Source organism: Passer domesticus, chromosome 8 (assembly GCF_036417665.1).
Source record: "Passer domesticus isolate bPasDom1 chromosome 8, bPasDom1.hap1, whole genome shotgun sequence".
In the NCBI taxonomy this organism is placed as follows: Eukaryota; Metazoa; Chordata; class Aves; order Passeriformes; family Passeridae; genus Passer; species Passer domesticus.
The window spans coordinates 23,363,039-23,387,500 of NC_087481.1; the positions used below are offsets into that span (position 1 = coordinate 23,363,039).

The 24,462-nt window shown below is 40.2% G+C and overlaps 1 long non-coding RNA gene across 2 annotated transcripts in view; it reads left to right on the forward strand.

Annotated features, from left to right (window-relative positions):
• Positions 1-377: 377 nt before the first annotated feature.
• LOC135306142 (uncharacterized) overlaps positions 378-24,462 on the forward strand; it is a 100,186-nt gene continuing 76,101 nt past the window's right edge. The window contains exons 1-3 of one of the 2 annotated variants that reach the window (XR_010366986.1): positions 378-472; positions 4,745-5,835; positions 10,984-11,045. This is a non-coding gene — a long non-coding RNA (uncharacterized LOC135306142). Of the gene's footprint in view, positions 473-4,744; positions 5,836-10,983; positions 11,151-24,462 lie in introns of those variants that run through there. The other variant, XR_010366985.1, reaches the window with a different exon arrangement.

Genomic DNA, 24,462 nt, shown 5'->3' on the forward strand with positions numbered 1-24,462 from the left:
AGAAGTGACAGATTGCTCTGAAGTTGGTATTGAGCTACAGTTTGTAGAAAACTTGAAATATTCTAGTGGGATGGAAGAGATAAGCTTTAATTAGCATTGTAAAGTGTGTAATTTTCACAGCTCTTTGTCTCTCCACCCCCCTTTCTGAAGCTAAATCAGGCTGTCTAGCTCTAGCTATATTTACTTCAGTCTTTTGCATTTTCTGCTTCGCTGACTTTAAACAATGTCAGTTTGAGAGCAGTGAAGGGAAAACTCAGATATGGGAAGACTTATGCTGAAACACAGAGAATAACTCTTGGAGGGATTACATGGAGCTCTGAGCAGCGAAATGAAGGCTCTCAGATCTCTGAACTCTCTGTGACATCAACAATGACTGTGCACAGTCACGAGAGCCAGAATCCAAGGAAGTGTCCCTGCATGGCACTGAGCACCTTGGGCAAACACAGAAAGCTTTTGTTTGGCTTTCCCTGAGGTAGATTTTGGCGTGGCACAGCGTGAGCATGTGCTGTCCCTGGGCACCTGTGTGCTGGTGTGCTGTGTGGCAGTGCCATTCAGCAGAGACAGGAGCCTTTCTTTGCTCTGTGCCATTGGACCGATGGATCTGCACAGGGGAGCCTGTGCTCACACGGACACATTTCCTTGGCTCTTTATCTTCTTCCCATGACATGTGCTGTGTATGACAGTGGAAAATCCCTTCCTAGAGTAAATGCATGCCCCCCTTTTTGCCTGGACTTGTTGTCAGGGGTAGACATCACACATGACTGTGCTGTGAGATGTGTGATTTGTCCGCAGAGTACACTGCAGGGAGGGGGGAATGTTTGTTGTTCTGATCCGCTCAGCCACGCTCTGCCTGCTCTGCTTGCGTGGGCAGGTACCTGTGCAAGCTGGAGCAGCTATGCTTCAGACAAATAGAACTGTGCAAATCCTCAGCCTGATTAATACTGCCTAAAGATCTGTCCAGCAGGAAAGACAAAACAGTTGGAAATGCAAATAGTTGCTTCCGAGAGCAACTGCTGTCAAAAAAATGCGGTGGACATGTATTTGAGTAGTGATAAGTTAAAATAGAGGATTTTTTTTCCACTCTCCATACTCCTCCTTTTTAAATGGGAATGAGAACTGGAATTTTGTGTAAGACATACCCTAAGATACAACTGCCTCCTGGTTTTCATTTTCACAGTGGTTGTGTTGTGCTTTTCCCTGACCTGATGTAATAAGAAATTCTTGATCCCCATGTGTGATTGGTTTGTCTATTACCCTGTAACACCAATTCTGAGAGGAACAGCCATGTTCCTTGTATTTGATAGATGACCTCTGTTTATGTGGTACTTGGTTCTTCATTGTCATGAAATCCTTGGAATCTCTATAGCCATGGAATGTAACGCACCCTCTCAATATCTTTTTGGTGTATGAGCCATAAAGAAATATTCCTGCTTGTCTTTAGGGAGGCCAGGCATTTCACGTATCTCCTCTGTGTCAAGCTTTATCACAAAGAACTTCTCCAAAATTTCATTTGATAGAAGAAGAAACTCTTTGCTTGTAAAAGAAAATTGTTTGATTGAAAGGAGAGATTAATTATTTGAAAACTTGTGGATCTTCCTGCATTCTACTGGGTATGTGTATCTGTAGGTAGTGTAAGGGTTTGAAAATATCAAGAACACTAAAGGAAAAATGAATGGCACATAGTTGAGGAAGGAAGAGATTCTTGCCTTGTGAATCAGGAATGAGTTCCAGAGGCAGCAGCGGTATCCCATGGATACTGCAGCTGATAGACATGAGACACCTTTACTTTTGTGCTTGTAAAAATACTGTTTATAGACAAATGTTCAGGAGTATTGTATGAAAAGTAAAGTTGAGTTCAGTGGGTATGGGAGTGCTTGCTACCTTCCCCTGCTACATTACATTTCCCAGAACAATCTAGAAAACATTGATTAAAATACATTAGTAGTTAATACTACAATGCTCACACTCTGTCAGATTTATCTTTCTCTTAGATGTCTTAGCCAGCTTTGGGAACAGTACAACTGGTTCCTGCTCTCATGCCCTCCAGGTTACTGTTTATAATTGCGTCCTTCCACTCTTTTTGGTATTTCATTAAACAGGAGACCTACAAGAATTGTGATAAAAGCCTTATGGCTACGCTGTGCAGTTTTGAAGTGTTTTCTTGCATTTGTATCTTGAAAATAGCAAGAGCTGTTTGGAATGGGAGCAGAGTCTCTCTGCTTACAGATGCTTGCAAGAAGGGCTTTTTTTTTTACTGTATTAAAACTAAAAGAAACAAAGACCCCCAAATAAACCAACAGTACAAAGCTCCATGTATTCCCAGTTCTCAGTAAATATTTATATTGCACTAAAGACATTGCTATTCACCATTAACTCAAAATTATAAATGTAGCTACATTTTAACTAATCAAACATATTTAAAGATATATACATACAGCAATTTTTTTCATTTTCAATCTTGATATACAATTACTTTAACATCAAATAACATAACCTTTATCTAGTTCAATAAATGTGGCATTGTACACCTGTTTGCAGGAATATTTAACTCCAAGTACAGATTTATAGCTATTTCAAATTGTAATCAGATGCAAATTAACATGCTTCCCTCACTACATTTTAATTAAAGTATAATAATCTGTAGTTTTAAGGAAATACAGGATTTTGGTGAGACAAAACTTGTATTTCTAGGTTTTTTTCAGTCATAAATGGGAGTACTGCAGTGCTGTGGAATTTTTTTTGCTAGTGTTTTAGCTGGTAAACTAAACATGCTTTGACAGAGTGACATTGCATGAATATTTCAGCTTTATTACCAGTTTATATGGTCTGTATATTTTTTTCTACAATGCAGACTTTTGCTTGTGTTGTGTACTGTAAAATAGGAATTAAGGGCACATCAGGACTTTTTCTCTGCCTTGCTAGCTATGAGTTGTTAGTATTTTATCTAAGGCACCATGACTTTCTTTTTACTTCTTACTAGAGTGCCACTGTTGATCTTGTAATTTCTCTTGTCCTTCCTGCCGCCTTCTCTAGGTTTGTCTCTGTGTTCCTGGGGTATCTTTTAGGATTCTAGAAGGTGTACCTGCCTGATTAGAAGGAAAATAAAAATTAAGATGTGGGGTTCATTTTCCTCTCCCCACTCCTCTTGTCTTCCCCCTGGAGCACTCCCCAGCCTCTTCTGTGGGTGTGCTGGGAGTCCTCATACTGCCCAGTATGGGGCCAGACTTGGCAGAGTGCAGAACAGCAAACTAGAAAAACACAGTAGGGTAGTCTTGGAGAATTCATATCATCTGGGAGAGCAAGGGGGTTTAAAAATATGTGGGAACAATCTGTCTGTTCCTGTTATATCTTTATAGGGTGCGTCCTTTTCATTTTAATCCCTGGTTGCTGTATCTAAGGACGCAGTGGAAACACAGCAGCATCCAAGAAAAAGGCAGGTGTCTCCTCTCTGTGTGCTCCTTGCCACAGGTCCCTACCACTTCTCTTGTCTGAGTGCTTGTGTTAACGCAGTAAATCAATTTATTGAAAAATTAATTATTTGAAGAAGAAAAGAAAAAAAAGCTATCTTCAGTACATGCAGTTCCTGGATGATGTAGTCATGTGAAAGCACAAAAAATCTGTAGGTCTGTTAAGAAATTTCATCATCTGATTCATGTTTTTCCTAGATTTCTGTATTTGTAATGCAGGTACATAAGAGAAGCTTCCTTTCTGCCCTTCCCAAACTTTGTCACCACTATGAGCTATGTGACTCTTAACCAGCAGAAAAAAGGGGGATAATCTGGATAATTTTGCTTGGACATCTAATGAGTTGTTATTGTGGGGTTTTTTGTAGTGGTATTTGTTTGTTTTGCTTCATGCATTGTTTTTTGAGTTTGTTTTTTTTTTCAACCCTGAATCACAAATTTCATCATCACTCAGTAAAATTTGTATTTGTGAGTCTGGATGGGCTAATGTAGAAGAGTTTGCTGTACATAATTTAGAAACATGTCCAACTCTACAAGTAAAATTTGATATTCTGGTTACCAGGGGGCTACAGACTAGGATTGACAATTCTTACTGGTGATGTGAAGTAAGTGTGCAGTGTCCACAGAAATCAGAGTGGCCAGGGAATATTTACAGTGATTGGGCAGTAATTCACCTGCAAGCCAATGTTCCATTTCAGTGTTTCATGTCCTCTGTGTGGAGCAAATTGTCTTGCTAAGACTGAGTCTGAAAAGCAGTGGCTGCTGCAGACCAGGATAGGACTCGAAAGTGCAGATTATGATTCAAAACATAGGGCTATTATTCATTGTGCTTTCATATTTTGAACTCAATGGGGGAATGTCAAGCATCTATGAATATAAATGTGGAAAAGTTCCGTAACATCTGCTACTAATTTCTGCCAGATGAAAGTGGTAATTATGATGAATTTTTTTTGTTGATGATGCTGATACATTGGCCTAAATAAATTCACTTGTAGACTCTGAATATCTAATTGAAAATACATGATTGTATCACCAAATTGTTGACTTAGTTCTCATTTAAATTTTAAATTTGTTTTCATTTGCTGGAGAGTTTATGGCTTGCTGTTTTAGTGCAAAAATATTGCAATGAAATCAGGCATTTTTAATGCATTAAATTAAAATAATGGTTAGAGATTCTGTATTTGTGCAGTTGGATTTTAGGATTGGATTATATTATTCAGTTATTTTAAACTGGTACAATAACTTTGTTAAAATAACCTTGTGTCTTTCAAACAAACCAGACTTCACTGAGGCTTTGATCTTGTCTGCTGTCACCAGTGCAAACCCTTTCTATTATGGGTGGTGCTCTTCCATCTGCTTTTTGCTGCACTGTTGTGGAGTGCTTATGACATCTAAGGACAGTGACCAAATGGCAGGAAAGCTGTTAAATCATTGAATGCTCAGTTGTGCTTTCTGTCCTGTAAAGGACTTCTCTGGAGACAACACAGCGTGGACACAAAATAAGGTAATTTTCTAGATTCTTGAGAGTGCACCACAATTCCTGTTTCATAAGGATGCCTGGGAAAAGAGACTAAAACATTTAAACTATACATGAAAGAAGTGTAGCTCGTCTTTGTGTTACAGAGATGCTTTTTCTGTCCTTGTTTTCTTAGATATGGGTGATTTTTCACAAAGAGCTTCTGAGTTCTCCTGTTTGTGCTCTTGTGGCCCCAATGGAAATTGGGTTTTGGAAATTGATAGTGTGATGGACAAGACTTGGCTGGACCTGGTATGATGCTGTATTCATAAAGGGTTTGTCTTGCTACTCTTCTGTGTCCTTTGTACGTGCATGTATGAACACTTAAACAGCACAAGGATTTTGAACTCATGGGCACCTGAGATAATTACAAAATTGAGAACTCTTAGCAGGAGGGAACTGGCTCGGGTACAGTCTCACTGATGACTTTCAGAATTGGTCTCTGTTGACATCTTGATAAAACACAAGCTACAGACAGCTGCCTTTTCTGTGTTTTAGCCTAGTTCTGGTTCCTGTCCAATATGCAGGTTATCTCATGGTTTTCAGCAGTAACTGTGGTTGCAATAGAAACGCACCTGAGTTGAACTGCTGGAAGTCTCTCTGTAGCAACAGAAAGCACAGGGGAGCTGACTTGCTGACAGCATCATAGACACTTCTGGCAGAACATATGCAGGTGTCAGTGATGCTGGGAGAGTGAACTTGGCTGCTTGGAAGAGCCCTCTTTGGGCTCCATGGGTATGGAGGAGGAGCTGAGGAAGTGAGTGACTTCCCCCCCGCTCAGCAGAATGAAGGGACACTCCTGGTGCTTGGAGGAGCGGGTGGCAGGGTCTTGTATTACAACCTAGGGGGAACGAGGTAAGGTGAGGGGTCAGCTATTTAGAGGCTGAGTCAGTCAGAAACACCTGGATTGAAGAGAGGCATTAGGTGAGATTCTTGATGCACAGAACACACTACTACAAGGTTGTCTGTAAATATCATTGGCTAAGGGATAGTAATATAACAGTGTGTACTTGTTTTTAATTTTAAAAAAAGGAACAAAACTGATGAAAATCCAGTAGTAGGAAATCAAAGGCAATTTAGGTGTCACAGGATGTTCACTTTTGTTTGAATAGCATGTGAAAGAGGAAATTTAAATGTCTTGCAACAGACAGATTAGTCTCATAGCCTTTGTGTGACTACTCATCAAATCTGGAATACAATTCCAGAGCTGTAAATGTAAATTGGCTTGTGCTTTGATACCATATCTGGGGATTGTGATATAGATTACCTGGGGTAATATCTTGTGATATTTGTATTGCAGTAGTGTATCTCAACATGTGAATATTTTGTAACAGATGTATGAATTTGCACAGGAACCTGATAAGTCTTGAATATTTTATGTAACAGAATATATTAAAAAACACAGCAATATTGTCTCTTTCTACAAGTAATTATAATATTAATAAGAGATACTTCCACATAGCCAGTGTTAATAAAAATGTACATTTTCAGAAGAACATAAGCTGGGCCAGAAGAACAATTGTGTGACATGGAGAAATAGAATTTTTATGAAGCAGGTTGTATACAGCAAAGCTGATGGGGCAGTCTGTTTCACTTTGAGAGTTATTATGTAATGAGAGAAGGTAGGCAAGGAAAGAGGCAAACAGGCCAGGACCTCGTTATAATGTTTTGTGTAATGGTTCCCTCTTTATATTTTTCAAATGGATGTTAAGCTTGACTCAGCATAAAAACTCCCACATGGAGGCTTCTGTATGTAGAACTGATGCGGTGTAAACCAAAGACTGGCCTTTCCCCCCCAGCCCCCTTTAATACCCAAAATAATTGGCAGATTGAGAAGGTTTTCCTTATTTATTTTGATAGAGTTTTGAATAAAATGTCAACGCATTTTTATTTGCTTGAAATGTCATGCATCTTATTTTCCAATTTTCCCTTCCTATCTAAGGGCAGTTCCTTGGATAATGTAATTTCTTTATTAAACTATATGAAAGAGTTGTTTACATTCAGGACTGTTTCATATTTCATCTAGTCTAGTTTGCAAATGTAAACAGGAACATTGAATCTTACTCTTTTTGTTTCCTATTTCATTGTTGTTGGAGCATCTCTTGAGATTTAAGTCAAATACTTTATGAAAATACCTGTGAGTTCCTAGCTAGGTATAAATTTAAACTACTTTTAAAAGCAGCTCAGCCAGAATTGATCTGCATGGGAACAGCATAAAAGCAGAATGATTTAACAAAGGTTCACTGAACTGCTTAGTTTGAGTAGCATCTAAACGTTCGTATTGTAGCCTTTTCAGGTATTTGTTAATACAGCCAAGAGATTTCAAAGAGGATTGCATTTAAAAGCAATTGTTGCTGTTGAGACACCCTAATTGCCCAGATTTTTTGAGTGTTAAATCCTTATTGGTTAGCAGCATTCTCAGCTACTCTGTAACTACCATGGAGATCTTGCTTCCTTGTGTTCTAGTTCTTCAGGAAAAATAAAAATACCTGAGATCTCATCTCTGATGAGATCCAAGTGGAACCTAAACCTTGTAGCTTCCATGAGTGGGAACTGTAACTGGAAATCTGAAGTTTAAGAATCAAAAGAATGCTAGAATGAATTGCTGTGCCAAGGTGCCATGGAGCATGAGTGATTCATAATGGTCAGTGTTGTAATCAAAGCCATTAAACAATACATAATCATGGAAGGAAGAAGTTCATTACTGCAAATCAGCAAAGCTGAGGTGACTTTGCTGTGGAAAGCTTAAAAAACTTCAACACAGCATGTCAAGGATTTTTTGGAATTTTAAAAAATGTCCTTCCTAAAAGCCAAATGCTATGTTAGTGCATTTAAAGTGTTGCTCTTCTGAGCTACTCAAATTTTGTAGGCTGGACTAGAATATAAATGCAGAATTTTAAACAACCTTAGCTTTACTCTGCTGGACTGTAGCAGCTTGCCACAGTCTGAGGCCTCCCTGGTGTGGAGAGGCTATGTCACCATAATAACTCAGTTCTTTGAATGTTATTAAATATCATTAAACATGTTTACTCCTAGCTCTTGTGTGAAGTCTTTTAGTCTGCCCCCCTCGTGAGAACATGTCTTGCAGCATCCCACTGTGTGTGGGAGGTTCTGTGTGTAGCTCTAGTGGGTGTGAAAGCCCAGCTCTTCCTGAGCTGTGCCTTGCCTTGCGCAGAGCTGGGTCTTGCTGCTGGCTGTGATACCCTGAGTGCACTGGACTTTGAGCCCCTGCATTAGGTACCACTTCAAAGCACTGTTGGGTTGTGGAGTTTGGTACTATGGCCCTTGTTTTGCACATGGCAGTCTGGGCATCATGGTACTAAGGGACTTATCTTGGTACTAAAGTACACATCTCATCGCTAAGATGGCAACAGAATAGCAGATTGTTTCATGTCTCCCTTCAGTATGATCACAGCATTTAAATCTTTGGATCACAGTATCCCTAAACAAATCTACTGAACTTTTCACAGACCTGTATCTGGTATTTCTAATATGGTCATGGGCATGAAAACTGAAAAACATCAGATAGAATTTAAGATATCTGAAGCTACTACTGTACGACTTTCTTGTGGACATGTGAGAAATAAAGGAGGCATTATCACCCAGCGGTAACTCTAAGCCAAAGGCACATATACTTTCTGAAGCTCAGGGTGCCTTCAGGTTTGCATACTACACCCTGCTTTTATCAGCTTTATTTTGCATTACAGCAAGCTGCTGATGGATCACTCCTGTCTCTGCCAATCCACAGAGCAGTGTGTGAGGTGTGACACAAGCCAAAATGCTCTCGGCTGCTGTGGAGCTATCCTTGGTGCTGTACAAGGCCTCTGAAGGGTACCTGTAAATCTGTTCCCTTCAGCCTTCCTCACGGAGATGTGCAGTGGGAATGGTACTGCTGGCACTCAGACAACAAAGACACAGTCTGCTCAGGGTGTGTCCTGCAAACAGCCCAGACAAGCCACTGCAATTTAGACTTCATTGCTCTTGCACTTCATATTTCTTAAGAGAGTATTTCAGGTGATTTGATGCTTCTTCTAGCTCTTGCCTGAGGTCCTTTGCTGTCACTAACCCTAAGTTTGTGGAAATAGCATAGCACTGAAAATACTTAAAGTTTTATGAGAGCAAAAGGCTTCCCTGTATTTCAGTAGGGTGTAAAGAAAAGTCTTTTTTGTAACATCAAGGATTTCAGAATCGGATGTAAACCCAAAAGTTGGTTTACCAGGAGAAACAATAAAAAAATCTGCAGGATGAGTTTCTGACAGAAGAACATGCAGATTTTATATTATTTTGACAGTGAGAACTGAAGACTATGCAATAGGGAGCCATTTTTCATCAGCAAGAGTAAGCTTAATTTAAAATTGTATTCATAAATGTCATAGTTTCAATCTTAAAGAATGCCTGTCAAAATGCATAGCAAAGTTAATTATAAGGAAATAAGTGTACTACAAATTATAGTTCCTGTTATTATAAATTTCTCAATAATTTTGGATTGCATACAAGTAAATGAGAACCAACTAGTTTATTTCAAAAAATAGTTTACAAGGAAAAACCCATCAAAGACTGACTTTGAGGACTTTCAAGTGGATATAAGGAAAAATGCTGTAGAAGAACACATAGTGGCAGTGTGTATATATTGTGCTATAAGGCTGTCATCAGTTTTGTCTGAAGTTCTTTCTTTCTGTTCCATTTTTCCTTCAATAATGTGCAAGAATGTTTTTTTTTCATTGTCATGACAGTAAGAGTGAGCCTCATTGCATTAATACCATCATCTGAACTATAAATGCACAACAAACCATAGCAGGAGTCAGTGTAAAACTGAGCTTTAAGCAAGGTTTATGGGTTTATTGGTAATTTCTGGAGCAATATTATTGAAGTATCTATAGCAGTAGGTCTTCTGCAGTAAATGCCATAAACTATTGAGGGAGGGGGAAGCACATTGTCCTGATCACTGAGATGTGATCCACTTGTCTTGTGGTAAAACTCAGAGGCTCTTTGGACTTCCAGACACTGTAATGGGGTAGTATTAAATTGCTTCTGATAGTAAAAGATAATGATCTCTTGCAGTGGGTTGACCAGATGTTTTGAAAATTATAATCCAGGGTTTCTATGTGAAAACTGATAAGAAGTTTAGAGTTTAAGTGTGGTTGAAGACAATAGGGCCATGGATTTTAAATACTTGTTTTTTTGAAACAGAAACCTTGGAACTAGAATTCCAGACCCTGGAATTGCTTCTTGTATTTTTTTTTCTTTCTTCTCTCAGCCTTAAAAGGCTTTTTTTCTTATTTCAGAAACATAATACTTTATGTCTTTAATTGTAAGATTCTTTGTAGATTATGTTCTTTACTGACTTAGAAAAATAACTTTACAACAATATTCTGAGGCAATCTAAAAGCCTGGGTCTGCAGTGGCATGTGTATTATGCTGTATATGGCACCAGTAAGACATTTGCAGACGCTCTTCCAGTCCTTGTTATAGTGTTGTATTGATTATATACAACTTCAAAGCAGTGAAAAGAGATCAAGGTAGCACAGTGCCTCACTGCACGATGAAGTACTTTGTTTACAGGGCCCTCAAGGAATGCGCCCATCACTCAGGAGCCCCTGATCTCCTGGCATGTAATTTCCATTAGGTTATATAAGCTGGCTTCACGCCATGCTAGCCTACTTAGGGCAACTCCATCAGGGCTGCCATGCTGGAGGGGGGAGAAAAACAGCCCTACGTGATAGTTGGTCTGTTTATTCTTTTCTTGTTTGCTTGGAGTTGAGTGGTGTGGGACAGCGCAATGTAACTCAGGCCGAAGATCTGCGTGGCTTGCTGTGTTCTGTGTGGGACTTGACCTCCAAGGGGAAATCAACAGTCATGAAATGGAGAATTATGGAAAACTTTGCAAAGGAGAGCTTTCATCCTGACTCCTGTTAAACTGATGTTGCCTTGCAAACTAGATTGTTAGACATTTTAATTGTCTACCAGTGGAAAAGATTGAACATTATCTCTCTCCTGTTGTAGCTTGGATGTTTCCCTATTCCCATGAAAGATCTATTTTGTGGAACCTTACAAAAGTATGATACGTGAGTAACTCAACTGAATTTTGGGCTGGATATATGAGCACTTTGAGATTATGTGCTATCTAAATTGAAAGGATAATAAAGGGAAGCAAGGATGGTAAAATGTCATTTGTGATAGAAGTGATGTCTGGTATTTCCAATTTATCCTAGTGAACTGTAAAATAAAAATATGTAGTAAAATATTTGACATAAAATATAGTACTGTTAAATACTTGAGTTTGAGAAGGCACTTAAATTAAAATTATAGAGCATGAGAAGTGTTCGTTGACATCTGCCCATAAAGTAATTGTATTGCTGAGTTTTCAGCCAGACATAGGATATACAAAGCTTTGGGAGACCTACCTGTTGGGCATCCATTGATTTTTAGCAGCCTTTAGCATTCTGAAGAAACGGCCTTTGCTGTTTCACCTTTTCCACAAAACCTTTATCTAATTGGCAGACTCCTGCAAGAGAACAATGTGGCCAGGAAGAAAATGATGGCATGTGCCAGAGTCATTGAGGAGAACTACCTGGTGGTTTCTGGAGACACTGACACAATTCTTCAGTTTCCCTGCTGGCTCTTGGGCTCCAAACAAAACCTGATTAGTGCTGCCAAATGCTTTTTGCTGCTGCTCAGCAGACCAGTCAAAGGCAGCAGAAACAAAAGCCATTTTCTTCATATATGCTGGAGGCTTGCTCTCCTGAAAGATTCTGCACTGCATTTTGGGGAGAGATTTTAGATCTAAGACCAGCATGAGCTTAGAAAACCTTTGGGATTTGTGCTGCAGAAGTTGGTGTATTACTCTTCCCCTTTGCTGGTGGTGACCAGGACAGTGGATTCCCCATGGCCCCTGTTTGATAACAAAGATTGAGAGATAAGGAAAACAACTTCATTTAGTTTAATGTTTTCAGGTAACACAGGGACATGCTATTTCTACAGTGTAATGGGATAACTGAGTTTCCTTAGTGCAACTGAAAAGATACTACTTGAATGTTAAGAGCGTTTGAGTTTTGTATAAAGTTGTGATTGATAGGAGGCATTCTTGAGCATGCAGTCATATAGGGGATATTATAGAAATTTATGACAGACTAAACATTTGTTCCCAGAAAATGGGTCAAAGCAAAACTACAGCAGTGAACATACAAAAGTGTTAATTCTCCCAGGAGGATTTTTGCCTTGTTCCTAATCTTTGGTTTATAAAAAGATCTTTGAAACTTTCTTCACACTGGTGAATAATTGCATTGACCCCAAAGTAGTTATTCATTTGTGTAGATTTATTCATGTGGTTGAGTCATTGCAGCCAGGGGATCTTAACTAGTTCTAGTTGCATTTAAATTTATAATGAACTTCAAAAGAATTATAGTGACTATTGATTTTTAGCCATTACATTTACAGACAACTGTAACTATGGGAATCACTGTTTTTACAAATTGGTAGGCAGAAATGTTTGCTAAAACAAGTAAAAGGCAAATAAAAGGGATGGTGATGACCTGTAGTATCCTAAGGTAAAACATAAAGGAGACCTAGGAGATGTAATTACTAGGTGAGCTCTCAGTTTTGTCTTGTGATCTTCCTGATTTTCACTAGTTTCATTAAGTATGATCAGTAGAGGAAGAGGTACAATGAGGCTCTTTGTTAGTCGGAGAATTTAAGGTAAGACTTACTCAGAACATGCTTAAAATAGTAGTATAAATGTAATAAGCCATGCCTTATGTTATATACTCAGTTTGTTACACACCTTCTTGTTAATGTTCAGCTTTCATGTGCTTCAAAAGATGGAAGATAACAAAGTGATATTTAACCATAAGGCTCAGATAGCATTTGCTAGACAGGGGTGAATTGCTGCTCTTTGATTTACTCCCCTCCATTTTCATAGACCAAACAAATATTTTTGTTTGGCTTCTGTAAAATCTCCTTTTTAATTCTATATGGCAGCAACGCTGGGAGAAGTTCTGTTCACAATGATATAGAGTATAGGCATATTGCCAAATGTGTATTGAGGTTGCTGGCATGGGATTTAACCATTTCAAATAACTAGGGCAAGGAAGTTCAATCAAAAACTTTCTTGTATATTTTTAGTCTGTTATTATTGGTAATATATGCCTTAGAGGGAAAAGTCTTAAGGGTGAGAAATCTATTTTCAAAGGTGATGCAATTTTGTTACATAATTAGAATTTCTTAAGAGATAAAGCACTTGATGAGAAACAAAACAAAAAAACTGATAGAAAAATACCCTCAAACCCATGTAGAGAGGTAGAGACAATATACTCCTGGAATATATCGAGTTTGTTACAACCAGCTTCTTCATGTTGATTAGAGACCAAAGTATCAGGAAAGGAGTAAAAGCTGCATTTTGACTCCATCCAGAAGTCCTTACTCCAGTATTAGAAAGCTGACCAGGTAATTTAGACAAGTGTGAAGGCTTAGTCTTTTGAATGTTCTTGTGTCGTGGCCCTGCTGTGTGCAAGGAATGAGGTAAAATCTCAAGTAGATGTGTGATTCAGTTTAACTCTAGTGTTGAGTGTCCAGATTGCATTGTTATGCCCCAAGTTTTGTTGACAAAAAGGAAACTCACCTTATTATTATAAAATAATTTATTTCTAGTGTAATAGAAACCTTCACAGTCTGATCAAAGAATCATTATTAGTCCACATCCATTTACTGCAGGAAAAACAGACTAAATCAATGCTGCATACAGAACTATATACCAGTAATTAATAACACAAGTAAAACTGTTGCATACACACAGTACTAGGGTGACATTATGATGCTTGTATCCCCAGTCATCTGTTCTGTCAATGTTGGATATTATGTTCTGTGCCTTCAAGACTGGCTCTGAGAGCAAAAACAGAGAGAAGAAGCAGCACGGATTTTTTATCAGAGACTGTACTCACTCCTCCACAGGCTGCTGGAACACAGAACTCCACTGTGTTGTCTGGGCACGGATGGGGCAGAACAGGGCCCTCCTTTGCTTTTTAGTTAGTTTAGCTAGCTGAGGCAGAGAAGATTTCCCTGGACTGTTTTTTTCTTTCCCTTTTCTGGCAACTGTTCGAACCTGCTCCAGACTGGGACCTGGGGAGCACCAAGAGCTTGCACCTTGTTGCTTACCAGGGCCTACTCTGGGCAGCAGACTCTCCCAGCACCAGAGGGATTGATAACAGAGTGACCACCCACAGGAGAGACTTTCCGAATTTGTCATCTCTTCAGAGTGGCAAGTGAGTTTTGTCATCTGGTATTGTTCATTTTTTGTGCTGGGGAGTGCTTTGTCTGTTAAATAAACAGGTTTTTTCCACTTCTCTTTGGGGAAATTTTTCCCAAACCAGTTGGGGGGAGATGCTGTGTGAGTGGGCTTTCTGGGGGAGGCCCCTTTTCGAGGTTTTCTCACAAATTTGCCCTAAACCAGGACACTGTTACATACACACACTACTAACTAGTTTCAATCTCGTTTCCTGGTGTTATTCTCATCATTCCTTGCTCCTTTGAATACTAAAATAAAAAGTTTCAGTCAGGTATTTGAAGGTAGGGATGATGTACCCCTTTGCCCTGGAGTATATTAGGTTGATGGTATTTTTTTATTATTTCTCTTTTTGCTTTGTTGTCCCTTTTAATTTACATAGTAGGAAAACTACATATGGGGTACAAAAGAAGAGTTTTTAAATCAGATCACTTCATCTGTTAATTTTTCTGCCTGCTGGATTTCTTACGTCCTGTTCAAGCAAACATGCTTTATTTTCTCCCTGGGAAATCAGAGACTGTGTTGTGTTGGGATCTTTCTCAATTATATTCTTGCTTGGAATAGATTCCCTTTCTGTGTCGGGGGCAAACTTCAATGGTAAGTAGATCAGAAGCCTCCAGGAGCAGAGAGATTTGTAAGAGCACTGTAACTTTCCTTGATACCTATTCAAGAAAACTTATGAAGAAAGCTTATGATAAGACTGTATTTTTATTTTCCTAGTGACAATTCCTTTTATTGTGGAACACTTACTTTTGTTGATTGAAAGAGTATCAGCAGAGTTGTCAGCATGGGGTGCCACCTCTCCATGGTGTCTGGAGAGTCTCTGTGAATCTTGAAGCACTGGCTGGGCTCAGGTGTCAGGCTGTCTGTCTGCTGCTGTTTGAATGGGAATCTCCTGCAACTCTAAGAGAAAAAAGTCTGTCAGGGAAGGCAAGACAGGACATGTTTTAATCATTAAAATGGCACCAGTAGAGGTGTGAGAAACAACTGCTCACTTTTAAAAAGTTTATTAAACTTTAACAAAAACTACAACTAAATAAGGAAAAATTACAGCACTGGGAGCACCCCATGACTACCAGCCAGTGCTCATCCTCAAAATGAATCCTCCCCCTTTTATATCTCTAGCCCCTCCTAGAGTCCTGTCAGTTGACTCCTTCCTTGCGGTCCAGTGGTGGAGATCACCTTCTTACACCTTGGTTGGAGGTCTGGTGTTACCATGGTAACAAGCCAACCCTCCAAAATGCCCCGACTACCAAGGCCATGCGTGATAACAATGCAAAGGGGAGGACATGTTGCAGTAACATAACTATACATCTACAAAACTTCTCTTAACATATACATAGTGTTCACCCCTTAATTGTGAGAGCCAACCAGCTCATTACTCATCTATAACAACCCCTCCTTTTTCTTTTTATAAGTTATTTGGCTCAAATAATTAACTCTTATTTTCAATTCTGATAATTTACTCTTCTCAAAAAAATTTGAGAGAGTCATGCTAGCATCTGTTGATATGGGTGGGGACAGAGGGAACAGAAAAAAATCTCAAGTTCTCTTTAGGTCCACTTATCGATGAATTGGTTGGACAGATAAAAAAAAGGAATCAAAGGGGTCCAGTATGGCTTTTTACTGCCATCTTCTGTGCCTATGGGGTTGCTATCCATAGCAGGTATATCTTAGTGGCAAGTAGGGAGGCCAATTCGGTCTTGCCCTCTAGCCCTTCTTAATTGCACCTCTATTGGGTGTTGAAGAGAAAAGAAAGATGAGGGATGATAGAGGTTCAGTATGGCCTTTTTGCCCCCACCTTACCATGCCTATGGGGTTCCTGCCTGCAGCAGGGCTATGGAATCTTCTCAGTGGCGAACACAGGGGCCAACCCAATCTTGCCCTCTATTTCTTGTCTTCCAAAGCAAACCACCCCAGCACCTCTTAAGGTTCTCTGTGTACCTCCCCTCAACAGATGCTTGTAATCTCCATCTATTAAAGCAGGACAATTACATCAATAACAGGTACAGTTCAAACTCCCTGTCCAAAGTATTACTTAAAACAGTCCTTCAGCTGTCTGGTGGGAGCTTGACTCTATTTTTTTCTTCTTCAGACTTCTTGGTGCTTCTTTGGTTATCTCTCCATCTCTACTTGAGAGTCACACTGCCAGTTCAGTTGTTGGCAGTACCTGGAAGGGACCACCCACTGAGGGGCTGGATGCTGGTCTTTCCATGATTTGATCAGTACTTAATCTCTAGGGTTAATATCATAAATTAATGCTTTTAAAACCTTCCCGTTTTGCACCTACTACCTGTATGGTATTTTGACTCTTCCCATGTCCCCTTTCAATTTCATAAACACAAGCTGTTTGTTCTTAATTCCCATGCTCACCAAAAATTTAAATTCTTGTCTCCGGGACTTATTTTGTTAAGGGTTTCTGATGCTATTTTGTCCCCAGGAGGTGGAGCCCTTGACATCTCTAATCCTCTACCTCCCCTTTTTTCTCATTCTTAAAAGCCTTCCCTTTGGGGGCAATTTCTCTTGAAGTGTCTATTTTCTTTAAAATAAAAACAAATTTGTTCTTCTGTAATGGCATTTAACATTACTCTGATCTTTTCCTTTGCTTTCTCTTCATCTCTCCTGATGTACACTTTCTGTGCTTAAGAGATCCTCCAATTCCCTTTCTTGCCAATTGTCTAATTTCTCTAATTTTCTCCGTATATCTAGCCATGCATGGATGACAAAATATGTTTTTAGTAAGATCTGTCTGGCTACTTTTTCCAGGTTGATACCTGAATATTGCCTCATATTTTTTCCTCAGTCTTTCTAGCTGTTCTTTTGGAGTTTCCTCTCTCTTTCGTTGTTCATCAAATGCTTATGAGTATTTTGGCCCCGTGGGACCACTTCTTTAATACCCCTTATAATTAATAATCTATACTACATTGTATGTACATTAAGAGAACTTTTGTAGATGTGTAGTTATGTTACTGTAACATGTCCTCCCCCCCCCCCCCCCATTGTTGTCGTCATGGCATGGCCATGACTTATAAAAAGAAACAGAAGGGGGTTGTTATAGATGAGTAATGAGCTGGTTGGCTCTCACAATTAAGGGGTGAACACTATGTATATGTTAAGAGAAGTTTTGTAGATGTATAGTTATGTTACTGCAACATGTCCTCCCCTTTGCATTGTTATCACGCATGGCCTTGGTAGTCGGGGCATTTTGGAGGGTTGGCTTGTTACCATGGTAACACCAGACCTCCAACCAAGGTGTAAGAAGGTGATCTCCACCACTGGACCGCAAGGAAGGAGTCAACTGACAGGACTCTAGGAGGGGCTAGAGATATAAAAGGGGGAGGATTCATTTTGAGGATGAGCACTGGCTGGTAGTCATGGGGTGCTCCCAGTGCTGTAATTTTTCCTTATTTAGTTGTAGTTTTTGTTAAAGTTTAATAAACTTTTTAAAAGTGAGCAGTTGTTTCTCACAGAGGAAAAACCTGAAGAAGAGAATTGCTGTGAAGCAGCAAACCCCTTCCTTCGGTGTAGCATGTCATGTTTAGGAGCATGTCTTGTTTAGAAGCTGCATTTCCTCAGGCATGCTGAGCCTTCCTGTGAAGACAGGGGCTGTGAAGTGAGGGTTTTCCCGGTCTCCGTGTGTGTGTGGTGGTGCACCAAGGGCTCTTTCAACTCCTGGCGTACACTTCCAGGAGCAGGGTATTGCTGCGCCCTGAGGGCGGGAGTGCGAAGCTTCTGGAAGGCTCATGGGGTGCCGCCTCCTCTGCGTGTGGGCCTGTTTGGAGGGGAAGATTAGGGCAGCTGTCTGTCAGGAGGGAGGCCAGGGAGCTCCTCTGGGCACCCTGCTCTCTGTCCGCAGGGAGGGATTTACACCCGATGTTTGATTGTCTCTGGACTTGGGCACTTCCAGCCATAATGGCGACCTGCCTCAGGTGCTGAAGCGACCACTGCTGGATGGAATGGGAGACAGGGTGTCATCCGGACAGCTCTGTGGAAAGGCATCGTGGCATGGCTGAAGCAGAGGGCTGAGAGGAAGGGGGCACCTTGTGCCAAGGCAGCAAGAAGAGCAGCACTTTTGGCAGTAGTGCCCGGGAGCAGGGAAGGTTGTGGCAGCGAAAAGGTGGGTCTGGGCAATGAGGAGGAGGTGGGAAGCATGCTGCAATGGTGAGTGTCGGGGAATGGGCGTCTGAAGGGGAATCCCCTTCCCTGAGCTCACCATGGGCTCAAATTGGACTCTCTTGTCATCAAAAGTGGTTAAAATTTAAATTCTTCCTTTTCTTTAAATTATTAAAATCTACTTTTTTCCAAACAAAGGAGGAGACATGTGGGTTGGGTGGTTTATAAGTGGCTGCACATCATGTGGCAGAAGGGATTTTTTCTCAAGTTGAGCACAGTTTAGCTGTTCTCAGTATTCATATAGTAAGCAGATTTCCCCAAAAAATGCACATTAACATGTTGTGGAAACTGTCTCTGAATCAAATAACATAAAGCATTGAGATGCATTACACAACTGTGCATGGAATTAACAAAAAAAAAAAAAAAAAAAAAAAAAAACCAAAAACAAAAACAAAAAAGAAAAAAAAAAAAAAAAAAAACCAAACCAAAACCCCAAAAAAAACCAAACCAAACCAAAACAAAACAACAAAAAAAAAAAACCAAGCACATGAACTGAGTAAGGGCTGAAGACGCTTAGGATTCTGTGGCTATACTACACTGCTGAAATGTTTTAGCGCCATTGCTGTAGCAGGATTGCTGCTGGCCAATAATCTTGACATTATTATTTTTTAGCTGCGTTTTTATTTACTTAAATAACTTGAAGTTAATCAGATTAATTTTTCTTTTAATTCCAAGTTGTCTTCTTTCAGATTGAATATATTTTTGCATATCTAAAATATGTAATACCATGATAAACCAGCCCTAATCTGTTGTCGTGGTTTGGCCAGGAAGTGAGTTTCTGGAAAAGTTGTGGTCAAACCAATCAGTGGCCAGATTTGAAATTGGCACCTGTGGTGGCCACTGAGGATTTGGATACGCCTCTGAGAACACACGGGTTAAAAGCAGAAGATTCCCAGAGAACTTCCTCTTTTGATCTGGCGGGGAGGGGGAGGCCATGCGGCCTGTGAGGGGAGGAAGGCCGGAGCCCTGCAAGAGGCAGAGAACTGGGATGTTTGGGCAGCACCCCCGGAGAGAGTGATAGAGACTGTGCTGGCTTGAAATTTGATATCTTGTGCCAGCACCACAGCCAGGAGAAGAAAGGAGGGGGGGGGGGCAAGGTGCCCAGCCACGGGCAGACCTCAACTGGAGTTTTAACCCCTTTGGTGCTGCGACAGTGCAAGCTGTAAAAAACACTGATCCTCCCCAGCTGAGAGTTTAGAGGGGATGGAGGATAGGCAGATGAGAAAAAGGCTTGAGTGAGTGAAGAAATACCAGCAGATGAGAAGTGCCCTAGATGGAGGACATGATCTGGAGTGGCCTTTTGGCTGGACTTTTCTCTTACATGGCCACGGGACAGAACCAAATCTTCCTGTAATGTAAGAGACTGCACCTTGGGGAAGGCAGTTGGCCAAAAGCCAGGAGTGACGAAGTCATTGTGAGAAGTAGAGGGAACAGAGACTGAAGGGGAGGGTGTGGTGGAGCTCTCTGCCTTCAGTGAAGGATCTCTGTTCACGAGGCCCCTCGGCCCCAGGGGGTGAAATATGGGTGGGGGACAGGTGTCCCAAATGGTGAGAGGCAGCCACTTCTTGGAACTGGGCAAGGAATTCTTAAAAGGACCTAAGGAGAAGTTTGGATCCATGGACAGTGGTGAGAGCACTGGACATGGAAGGAAGATGGTCACCACAGCCGATTCTCTCCAGGCAGTTGCCACGTGTGACACGGAAGCACAGGAAGTTCCACTGTGTTTCCTGGGGAGGCCCATGGTGCAAGAGGGAGACTCCTCTCTCCTGATGAACTGGGGGGAAGTTGAAGGATGGTATTGGACTGGGAATTCAGTGTTAGAGGGGATTGAGTGTTAGAGGGGTGGAGGGAGGAGGAGTGTTTTGGAGGTATTCCATCATGGATTGCTGTGTGTGTTTTTGGTTTTTTTTTCTTTTTTTCCTTTTGTGTCTTACATTGTAGATTAATAAAGTGTTGTCTTTTTCCCTCCATTCCCAAGTGGGAGCCTGCTTTGTTCTGTTTCCGGGTCACATCTCACAGTAACCATTTTGGAAATACACCTTTCATGGGGGCCTTGGCACTGTGCCAGGGTCAAACCATGACATCTGTGTATAAATTAGTTGATGAAGAAAAACTGTATATAGACTACCTAATTAAGTATAACAGTGTTCATATTTGTAACTCTATGCTTTAACTGCAGAAGTTGCTGCCAACTCTTCCTCTATAAAATCAGCAATATTTGGGGGGGGTGGGGGGGGGGGAATTGCTGTACCAGAAATCATCAAGTTTGTGCTTAAATTCCAGCAAATGTAAGCCAACAACGACTGTAATACAGATGGGGAACTGCATATTCTTTACTGCCTTTTTGTTATGTAGTAATATCAATCACATTGGCAAAGGTCACCGAGTGTCAATTCATTTGCAGTGGACCAGGCTCATTCTAACAGGAATGGAAATTCCCAACAAATAAAGCCGAAATATAGGCCAGATTTTGGAGGGAATGCAGGTCTGAAGTCACTCATTCTTGAAATGACCTGATAATCCATAAAGTTAATTTGTTTTCATTTGTTTATTGTTAAGTATTCTCTTGCCAGTGCATATGTCTGTGTCTTGCCTTTACAGCTGCACAGTATTTTGAATGTACTGTGTCTTTGCAAAACTTTATTTATTAATATCAGGAGTGATGGCTGGGTGTTGTAAACCATTGCCTTAGTTGGAAGAAATTAAAAACATTGCACCACTTATTAGAAGTGTACAAGAAATTCAGAAGGGTGCCAGTAAGGTTTAGAGCTGTTGGGAGATTCTAAGAGATTGAATTTTCTCTCATCTGGCCAAACTCAGGCGAGTGGGTTATCACCAGAAAAATGGCACCTTTGTTTAGAGTAATTGTATATGTATCTTTTAAATAGTTCTCTCAACACCATTAAATGTTGTTTTGATCTGGTGATCTTTATGATCTAAAAGTCCTAGAACTGATAAATGGAGCATGATTGAGTCCAGCCAACAGATGCAGTGATTCACTTAGGCAGTGTCTGATTGTTAGGGCTGTTAATATCAGCCACAAAAAGAATTTAACAGATTGAGATGAACTAAGTGTGCATTATGATATTGAAAGGATTGTATGCCATAAAGGTCAGATGGTGAAGATTTGCTCCAATTTTTTGAGAATTTCCACAGCTTTCTGTGCATTTGAATTTCTGAAACCTAACTGAAAATAGGCGCGTGCGCAGATCTGGGCAGTAGAGCTGCTGAGTGGACTGCAGTGCTGCTGTCCTGGTGTGCTCCCCTCACTGCTGGCTAGCAAAGAGCAGTTGTTCCAACGTGGTCCCCTGCTGAGTAATTCTGACTCTTGTTCTTCTCTGCACTCAAATGCATACAGTTTGCTGTGGCTTTAGATTTACTTCAGCAGTTAATTACTTAGTGCATGTGTATTTTGAAAGTTTTTCTTCATGTGAGGTGTTGGTGCATTGGAACCATCCCTCAAAACCGTGTAACAGCTACTAGACTAATTTAAAGTTCAAAATTTGAAACTAGGTAGGCATTTGTGGGTTATTAGATATTGCAGACAGTGACTGAGTCTCAACAAAGATAGTTTGAAATGTCAGCAATCAGAATCTGACACTGTCTGCTTGCATTACTAAGGTAGCCTTTTGTCATGGAACTGACATGCTGGTAGCGTAAGTCTATAGCAGACAAGAAAGGCAGAAGTCTGCTTAGTGGAGTGAAAGCAAAAACGTCTTGTTAACTTACTTTAAAACAATTATTTGAGTTTTTGTCTTTTTTTCTCAACTTCTTTATTCCAGTAACTGAGGATTTTACATTGAACAGTTGTGTGCAATTACACCATGACACTATCCAATTAACCACCCAAGGTAACACTGCTCAAAGAGAGAGTTAAATTACATGTCTCAGCAGTGGTCCATGTTTCTTAACCAGGGGGCTGCAGCAATGTTCCTTTGGAGTGCTGAATTCATTTCTTGGTGCCAGCATGCTGTGTTAAGAAGTACAAATTTCCTTGGTGTCCACATGTTCATGCTAATGATGTCTGTATCTGTGCCTAATTACTTCAGACTAGAAAGTTTTTCCATAGTGTCTTTCTTGCTTCTTTCTGCTCAGTGTGGGTACATGGAAGATGTGAATGATGTGATTTCAGTGCCTTTCTCCTGCCCATCTGAAATGGGGAACTCTGCTTCTGAACTTCTTCTCCAACAGAAGAGCAAATGTTTTGCCTACCTTGACCCTACCCACTCTTTTCCCTGCCAGCACAAAGCCGGTTTTTTTTTGCCCTTGCAAGACGAGTAAGCCAATGATAGAGTATCGTGTTGTATACAATCTCACCAGTCTCATGTCTTCCGAATCATCTTCTGCACATTCCCCCATGTTTTTGGAGGAACTCCAAGCTCATGCTCTAACTTTGTTCGATCTGTAACATGAAGTAATAAGCCACCTTCCCTCACACCCCTTTGTCCCCACAAAAAACAACCAGCCAACCAAAAATCCAGTCAAATACAAAACCTCCCTACCCAAACAATTCAATAACCTAAACTAAATTTGAGTCAGAATTGAACACGATTCTAGATAACGTGAATACTCTGTCTTTATTGACATGAAATTCAACTTAGGATAGTAAATAAACAAATTTCCTCATGCTATGTCATGCTATGAGATTTGGGGTGTTCCATGGAAAGAATTGTGTAAAGGCAGAGGGCTTTGGAGACCTTTTGTATTTGTCCACTAGCTCGTCCTTTTGACCTGGGGGTGAAATGGAATAGCCCCTGTCTTGCAGCATTTGTTGCCAAGATGCTCTACTGCTGTACAGACGTAGATTACTTTTTTTTTCTGGAAGGAGCTTTTCTTTGTGCTTTTGGAGCTGTTCAGTTAGTCCCATTTCTGTTGCCTTCTGAATCACTTGTTTGGTTTTTCTTCCCCATTTTTATAACTGAGCTATCTATGCGGAACACAGATGTTATGATTAGCTTGGATGAGAATAAAGAAATTAATAGAAAGCTTCCCATTTACTTTAGTCAGCTTAAGGTTGTAACCCCCAGCATTCCTAGTATGTGTTTAGAAAAGCAGGCATTTCCTCTTGCCTAATTTTGTTGGCCCCTTAGGAGGTTTGACTGTTGTAAGAGTTGTGTGGAAGTAAAATCTGGATGTTCTGTTCACATAAATGTAGCTACACTTAAATGAGTTTCAGAAAGCATTTGTTGACGTTGACCTTAGCTTGGTATGCAGTAGAAATATTTTTACTATAAAATAAGGCATCTTATTATGACATATGCAGTAAATTTTTTTGCTTTATTTTGACCTGTGACAGATGTAGTTGAAAACCTAGTCATTGATGTGATGTATGTCACATGCAATAGAGAAAGAAAGCACTGAATAAAATGACATGGTTAATTTATTAAATCTCATACATCCATGAAGTGCATTTCTTGTGAGTGTCATAATTAGTTTATCTCTAATTAATTTGGAAAGACTGTAGCAGCTGTAATGCCGAGTCAAGCAGTCAGACTTCATAGAAGTTATAACTAGTAAAATATTCCAGTTTTCTTCTGATGCTGATCATGTTACCTTGCAAAAGCAAAATAAGGTTAATTTAAAGATCACTTCATTGTTCAAGTAATACACTTATAGATGTTTAAGTTTCCTGAGCTGATAAATAGTTGTAACTGCATTTGAAAGTGGGTCAGTGTAATGTCAGCTTTACAAAATTATCGTTCTCTTGACAGTGTTCTTGGCTGGCTGGCCACTCTCTTACAAGAAGGCAAAGCACAAATTGCTAAGCTATTCTTTCAAATGAGCTTATTAATCAAGCACTTTGTGTAGCAAAATGCTTCTTCCTAAATTGCATCTGTCTGTACTGGCTGTGATTGTGTGTGTGTGTGTGTGTGTGTGTGTGTGTGTGTGTGTAAAGAATATTGTACTTTTGCTCTTTACTAACACTGTAGACTGAAGTGCTGCCTTTTGCTTCAAAATCTAAATCCTTGTCTAGGGAAAGGAAATACATACAGAGTTCTAGCCATGTGTTTAGGGTGATAAACCTCTTGCAA